At 37.9% G+C, this 7,623-nt stretch overlaps 1 pseudogene; it reads left to right on the plus strand.

Moving 5' to 3' along the window:
- The first annotated feature begins 6,785 nt into the window (after positions 1-6,785).
- LOC102811793 lies at positions 6,786-7,192 on the plus strand (annotated as a pseudogene).
- Positions 7,193-7,623: the final 431 nt, after the last annotated feature.

A 7,623-nucleotide genomic window follows, 5' to 3' on the forward strand; every position in this document is an offset into this window, starting at 1 on the left:
TAATAGCATCATGACTCATCTGTCAATTTATCACACCGTGGTGGCTTGTGAGTTGCTGTGATTCTAAAGCTATGTCACCAGTATTTTAAATACTAGCAGTGTCACCCATGGTGGACAGGTTTCAGATGAGCCTCCAGACAAAGACAGACTAGGAAGAAGGAATGATGAACTATTTCTGAATATTTAGTCACTGAAAACCTTATGAATAGCAGAAAAAAACTATCAGATATAGTGCTGGAAAATGAGCCCCTCAGGTTGGAAGATCCTTAGAATGTGAATGGGGAAAAGATGCCTCATCAGAGTAGAGTTAACCGTGATGATGTGAATGGAGTAAAGGTCATGGGAGAAAAGCCCATGGGACCTTCATTTGCTGATATGGCACAACTCAAAATTAAGAGAAACAGCTGTAAACATCCATTGAAAATAAGAACATGGAATATACAAAGTGTGAATCTGGGAAAATTGAAAGTTGTCAAAAATGAAATGGAACACATAAACATCGATATCTTAGGCAAGTGAGCTGAAATGGACTGGTACTGGCCATTTTGAATCTGACGACCACATGGTTTACTATGCCAGAAATGACAAATTGAAGAGGAAGGGTGTTGCATTCATTGTCAAAAAGAACATATCCAGATCAGTCTTGAGGAACAATGTTGTCTGTGATAGGATAATATCCATGAGCCTACAGGGAAGCCCAGTTAATACCACTATTATTCAAATTTATGTACCAGTAACTAAAGCCAGTGAGGATGAAATAGAAGAATTCTACCAACTTCTTCAACCAGAAACTGATCAGATATGCAATCAAGATGTATTGATCATTACTGGTGATTGGAATGCAAAGGTTAGGAGCAAAGAAGAAGCATCAGTAGTTGGAAAATATGGCCTTGGTGATAGAAATAATGCTGGAGAATGCATAATAGAATTCTATAAAATCAATGATTTGTTCATTTTAAATACCTTCTTTAGATAGCATAAAAGATGACTATACACATGGACCTCACCAGATGAAATACATAGAAATCAAACTGACTACATCTGAGCAAAGAGATGTTGGAAAAGCTCCATATCATCAGTGAAAACAAGGCTAGGGGCAGACTGTGGAACAGACCATCAAGTACTTCTATGCAAATTCAAATTGAAGCTGAAGAAAATGGAAACAAGTCCATGAAAGCCAAAATATGACCTTGAATACATCCCACCTGAATTTAGGGATCATCTGAAGAACAGATTTGATGCATTAAACACTAAAGACTGAAGACCAGAAGAGTTGTGGGATGACATCAAGAACATCATACAGAAAGAAAGCAAAAAGTCATCATTCTTGGATCAACTATCAACACTCATGGAAGCAGCAGTCAAGAAATCAAAGGACATATTGCATTAGGCAAATCTGCTGCACTAGACCTTTTTAAAGTGTTGAAGAGCAAAGATGTCAGCTTGAGGACTAAGGTGCACCTGACCCAAGCCATGGTATTTTGAATAACCTCATATGGACAATGAATAGGGAAGACTGTAGAAGAACTGATGCTTTTGAGTGATGGTGTTGGCATGGGCTGCCAAATGAACCAGTAGATCCGTTTTGGAAGAAGTGCAGCCAGAGTGCTCCTTTGAAGCCAGGATGGCCAAATTTCATCTCTCATACTTCGGACATATTGTCAGGAGGGACCAGTCACTGGAGCAGGATATCAAGTTTGGTAAGATGGAGGGTCAGAGAAAAAGAGGAACACTCCCAATGAGATAGATTAGCCAAGTGGCAGCATTGTTGGATTCAAGTGTGGCAACATTAGTGAGGCTGGCCCAGAAGTGTTTTCTTCTGCTGTGCATAGGGTCACTATGAGTCAGTTCCAACTCTATGGCAGCTAACACCAACAGCAGTTCTATTTCCTTTTCTGAATCCTGCTTGAGTTTCTGGCAGTTACTTGTTGATGTAGTATTGAAGCTATTTTTAAATTATTTCTAGCAAAATTTTATTTGCATGTGATATTAATTATATTGTTGGATGATTTCCATATCCCATTGACTTACCTTTTCTTTGAATGGGTACAAATATGATCTCTTCCAATCAGTAGTCCAGTATCTGTTTTCCAATTTCCTTGGCATAGATGAATGAGTACCTCCAGTTCTGTTAACAGTTAGTTGAAAGATTTCCATTTATATTCTACAAATTCCTGGAGCTTTGTTTTTTTGCCAAAACCTTCAGTGCAGTCTGAGCTTCTTCCTTCATTACCATTGGTTCTAATCATATGCAACCTCTTGAAATTGTTGCACATTGATCATTTTATTTCTTGACAGTCCATACTTAATAAAAAATCTATTTTTGTTGTTGTTGTTGTTAGGTGCCATCGAGTCAGTACCGACTGATAGCTACCTTATGCACAGCAGAACGAAACACTGCCCGATCCTGGGCCAGCCTCACTACCGTTGCCATGCTTGAGTACATTGATGCTGCAGACTTATTATTTGTTGTTGTGTAATATACCACCACAAAACTTTCCAAAAATGTAAAAGAACACATGTTTATTATTACAGAGATTTTGTGGATTGAGAATTCATGTGCAGCTTAGGTAGGTTGTTCTTATTTAGACTGTCTAGCAAGGTTGAAATCAAGGTGTTGTCTAGAGAAACAGTTATCTCAAGCATTGAAGAGGGGAAGATTTATTTTCAGCTTACTCGCTGACAGTTGTCAGGCCTCAGTTTCTCTTCATAGAGTGAGTTACAATATGGGAATATGTTTCCCTCAAGCAAGGAAGGGAGAAAGAAAAGAGCATGTAAGTCTCAGTTTGTTTGCAAATAATAACATAAATTATAACATAAATTCACTATGCTGAATTCTTCTGATCATTGTTAAGTACCGTGGAGTCGGTTCTGACTCATAGTGACCCTACTCACGGTTTCCAAGCCTGTAAATCTTTACGGGAGCAGACCGCCTCATCTTTCTCCTGCAGAACAGCTGGTAGTTTCGAACTGCCGACCTTGAGGTTAGCAGCCCGATTCATAACCACTACACTACCAGAGGTGAGATTTAAAATAATAGACTCAAACATACCCAGTGATCATGAAGCTGGAACATGACCAGACAACATTTCATTCTGTTACACATAAAGTTGCATTGAGTCAAAAACAACATGATGGCAACTAATAACAAATACTTGCAATAACAACAATGGCACAAGTGCAGTAGCTCTAGCTCTTATTCAAGGGGACAAGAGTACACATTAGCTTACAAAAGCCTCCTCTCTGGCTCTCAATGATCCATCTTTCTCATCAATGTAAAGTATCCTTTCTTGAGGTGTCCCATAGTCTCACTTCCATTATAGGATCAGCTCAAAATGCAGAATCTCATTATTTATATAAACTCCAGTTATAGTTGTGGCTCCTCAGCTAAAGTTTAATACACACAGCTCTTTATAGTTCCTCAAACTATAAAGAATTTTCTGCCCTGAAACACTTAACATGCAATGATGAAACAAGCAGTGAATAGCTCTATAAACTTTCCTGTCTAAAGCAGGAGGCACAAAGGTGGAACTTGGGTAAATGGTAGAGGGGCCTTGAATCATTGATTAAATCACAGGCCTGGGTAAATTTCTCCATTGTTCTTACTTCTTCCCTCTAAATTTTGTATTTCTCCTTCCCCTGAGTCACCATGCGCTGGACTGCAAAGTCATTTTGATCCTCAAGGTTGGCAGTTCAATCTCACCAGCTGCTCGTTGGAAACCCTATCCTCGTTAGGGGTCAGAACTGACTTGATAGTACTTAACAACAACCATGTGTTTGAAGCAGAATGGGAAAGGGATGAGCATCTAACAATTCCTTCTTATTTTGAACTGGCAATATCTTTTTTAAGTTGATGGTTTTCATGCCAATAAGTTTTCTCAAAAAATATATACATCTTCTCTGAATATCATAGTTTATTCATTAGACAAAAGCCATACTCACAAATCTTTTTACCTTAAAGATATGCTTTATGCCTCTATATCTTGATTTCTTCCTGAGATGACTAAGGGACCATTCCCTTAAGCTTTCTGGAAACTCCATTGTTCAGTTGAGAGGATCTTTGAAGCATAACCTTAATCTCATTAAAGGGTTCTTTGTTTGATTAATACTTTGAGGTGCCATATTTGATTTTTCTGAGGTTTTAACCAAATGTCTGACAGTCACACCCTCACATCTGTCTATAGTCCACGTTTTTCTGGAAAAGCGATGAAAATCAACTTAAACAAATTAAACTGTGTTACTTTAACATTTAAAATTGAGTCATGATTTTTCACGGTTTTCCAATGAAATCCAATTTTTTTTTTTAAGATGATACATGTTGTACTTCTGCCTACCTCTTTCTCTTGCTATATATTCCATTATTTCAGTATACACTTTTTTTTCAGTTCCTGAAACACCTCAAATTCTTTCACAACTGAGAGAATTTGCTTTTGCTTCTCTCTCTGCTTGAAGCAATTATCCCCAGATGTTCCCAAAGGTTCCTTCTTTCTCTTCATTAGTGTGAATATTACCTACTGAGAGCGACCTTCCACAGATATCCTAAGGTTATCTTATCATGTTATATAATTATATTTTAATATTTTCTTCATAGTACTTTCTCATTGACTTGGTTATTGTTAGTCACTCTCACTGTAACATACGCCATGCATGTTCCGTTCAGTAACTTGATACCTGGAACAATTCCCAAAGTTGTATACTTTTATCTTACTTATTAAATTTGTATGTGAGTAAATAATCTGAGAATATGGACTATTATGAATAACATTGCATCAGTACTGGAGGAAGACTCATTAACAACTGTGATATGCAGATAACACAACTTCGCTTAATGAGAAATTTCCCCAGGCCTTTGAAAGTGAAACACTTATAGAGGAAGGCCAAAGACTATGTATGGTCTTCAATATGGATTATACTTCAACTTAAACAAACAACAACAAAATGACTGCCATCAAATTGATTTCGACACTAGTTCAAAAAATAACATTGTGATATATGGTGAAGAAATTAAAGCTGGTAAAATTTCATTCTACTTAAATGAATAATCAATTTCCAAAAAGTAGCAGTAAGAAATTAAACAATATAGGATCAACACTGTACTATGAACCAGAAGGTTAGCAGTTCAAATGCACCAGCTGCTCTACTTCTTGGAAACACTATGTAGGGTTGCTATGAATCGGAACCAACTCGATGGTAATTATCAAAAAAAAACATCATGTTGGGAAAATCTGCCGCAAAAGAACTTTCAGAAAGGACATTTCAAGATCTGTCTTGAAATTAAGAGGCAAATATTTCACTTTGAAAGCTGACCTGACCCAAGTCATAATCTTTTCAATCATTTCATATGCATTCAAATACTGGACAGTGAAAAATTAATGCATTTTAATTGAGGTGTTCATGAAGAATACTGAGTATGCTGTGGACAGATAGAAACATGAACAAACTAGTTTTGGAGTAAATACCGTCAAAATACTCCTTAGAGACAAGAATGACAAGACTTCATCTTGCCAACTTTACACTCATCGTTAGAAAAGATCAAAGATCAATTACTAGAAAAGGACAGTATACTTGGCAAAGTAGGTCAGAGAAAACCCTCAATGAGATGGATTGGCAAACTAACTGCAACAATGGGCTCAAATGTTGCAACAATTGTGAGGATGATACAACAACAAGTGTTGCTACTTCTGTTATATATAAGGTTACCATGCGTCAGATCCAATTCAATAGCAACTAACAAGCTGGGGACTTGTCAGACCTATACTAGCTATTGTAGATTAAATTGTGTCTTTCAAAATATGTGTCAATAATTTTGCAATTATTCTCCATTGTGTGATTTCAGAAAACTATCCTATGTATTGTAAATGCTAACCTCCATTATGTTAATTCACTAATCATATGTTAGTTTGTTGTACTGTGGTCACTTGCATGTTGCTGTGATGCTGACCCCTATGCACCGCTCTTTTAAATACCTCCAGGGTCACAGTGGAGGAAAAGTTTTAGCAGAGCTTCCAGACTAAGAAGGAGAAATGGACAACTTCTGGATGGTTAGGTACTGAAAAACCCATAACCCATAAAGAACAGTGGAATAATGTCAGATATAGTACAGGAATATGAAAACATTATGAATAGCCTGAGAGTATTGTCAGATATGGTGCCAGAAGATGAGCAGGTCAGGTTTTAAGTCACTCAAAACTATAAATCTAAAAAAATTGAAAGTTGTCAAAACAGAAATGGAACACATAAAGATCGATATCACAGGCATTGGTGAGTTGAAATGGACTGGTATTGGCCATTTTGAATCTGACAATCATGGTTTACTAGGTCAGGAATGACAAATTTGAGAGGAATGGTGAAGTATTCATTATAAAAAAGAACATTTTAAGATATATCTTATAGTAAAACTCTACAATGAGATAATACCCATAAGCCTACAAGGAAGATCATTTAATACCACTACTATATCTCTGGTAGACAAATTGCGCTGCTAACCTCAAGGTCAGCAGTTCAAAACTACCAGTGGTTCCATGAGAGAAGGATGAGACTTTCTGCTCCCATAAAGATTTACAACCTAGGAAACCCTATACAGGGTCACTTTGGGTCAGAGCTGACTCCACAGTGCTTAACAACAACAAAAAATTCACATTTACACACCAATCAATTAGGCCAGTGATAATGAAATTTTGATGAATTCTACCAACATCATCAGTCTGAAAATGATCAAATATGCAATTAAGACCCCTCGCTCTTCTGCGCTGCCTACTGAGGAGGTGGCCATCTCGACCGGCATCATGGCTGCCCTTACACCCCTAGTGAAGCCCAAGATTGTCAAAAAGAGGACCAAGAAGTTCATCAGGCACCAATCAGATCATTATGTCAAAATTAAGCGTAACTGGCGCAAGCCCAGAGGCATTGACACCAGGGTGCGGAGAAGATTTAAGGGCCACATCTTAATGCCCAACACTGGTTACGGGAGCAACAAGAAGACAAAACACATGCTGCCCAGTGGCTTCCGCAAGTTCCTGGTCCACAATGTCAAAGAGCTGGAGGTGCTGCTGAGTGCAACAAATCTTACTGTGCAGAGATTGCTCACAACGTCTCCTCCAAGAACTGTAAAGCTATCGTGGAAAGAGCAGCCCAGCTGCCCATCAGAGTCACCAATCCCAACGCCAGGCTGCGCAGCGAAGAAAATGAATAGACAGCCTGTTTTCCAGTTTTATTTGTGCTAAATAAAACCATAAAAGCCCTGCCCCCCCCAAAAAAAAAATGCAATTAAGATGTATTAAAACTACTGGTGACTGGAATGTAAAGGAAATAAGTGATAGAAATGATGATGGATAGCACATAATAGAATTTGGCAACACCAATTACTTATTCATTGCAAATGCTTTTTAAAAATAACATAAAAGATTATTGGAAGCACAGTTTGATAGCATATAGGGTAGAGATGCAGTGAAGTTAGCTGTCAGCAATACCACAGAATACCAGGTGAAGAGGGCTCAAGGCAGAGATCCAAAACTCTGAATCACATAAATTGTTGTTGTTGTTGTCAAGTGCTGTCAAGTCAATTCCGACCCATAGCGACCCTGTATAGGGTTTCCAAGAAGCAGCTGGTGAGTTGAACTGCCT

This window comes from Chrysochloris asiatica, unplaced genomic scaffold (genome assembly GCF_000296735.1).
Source record: "Chrysochloris asiatica unplaced genomic scaffold, ChrAsi1.0 scaffold00131, whole genome shotgun sequence".
NCBI classification, from domain to species: domain Eukaryota; kingdom Metazoa; phylum Chordata; class Mammalia; order Afrosoricida; family Chrysochloridae; genus Chrysochloris; species Chrysochloris asiatica.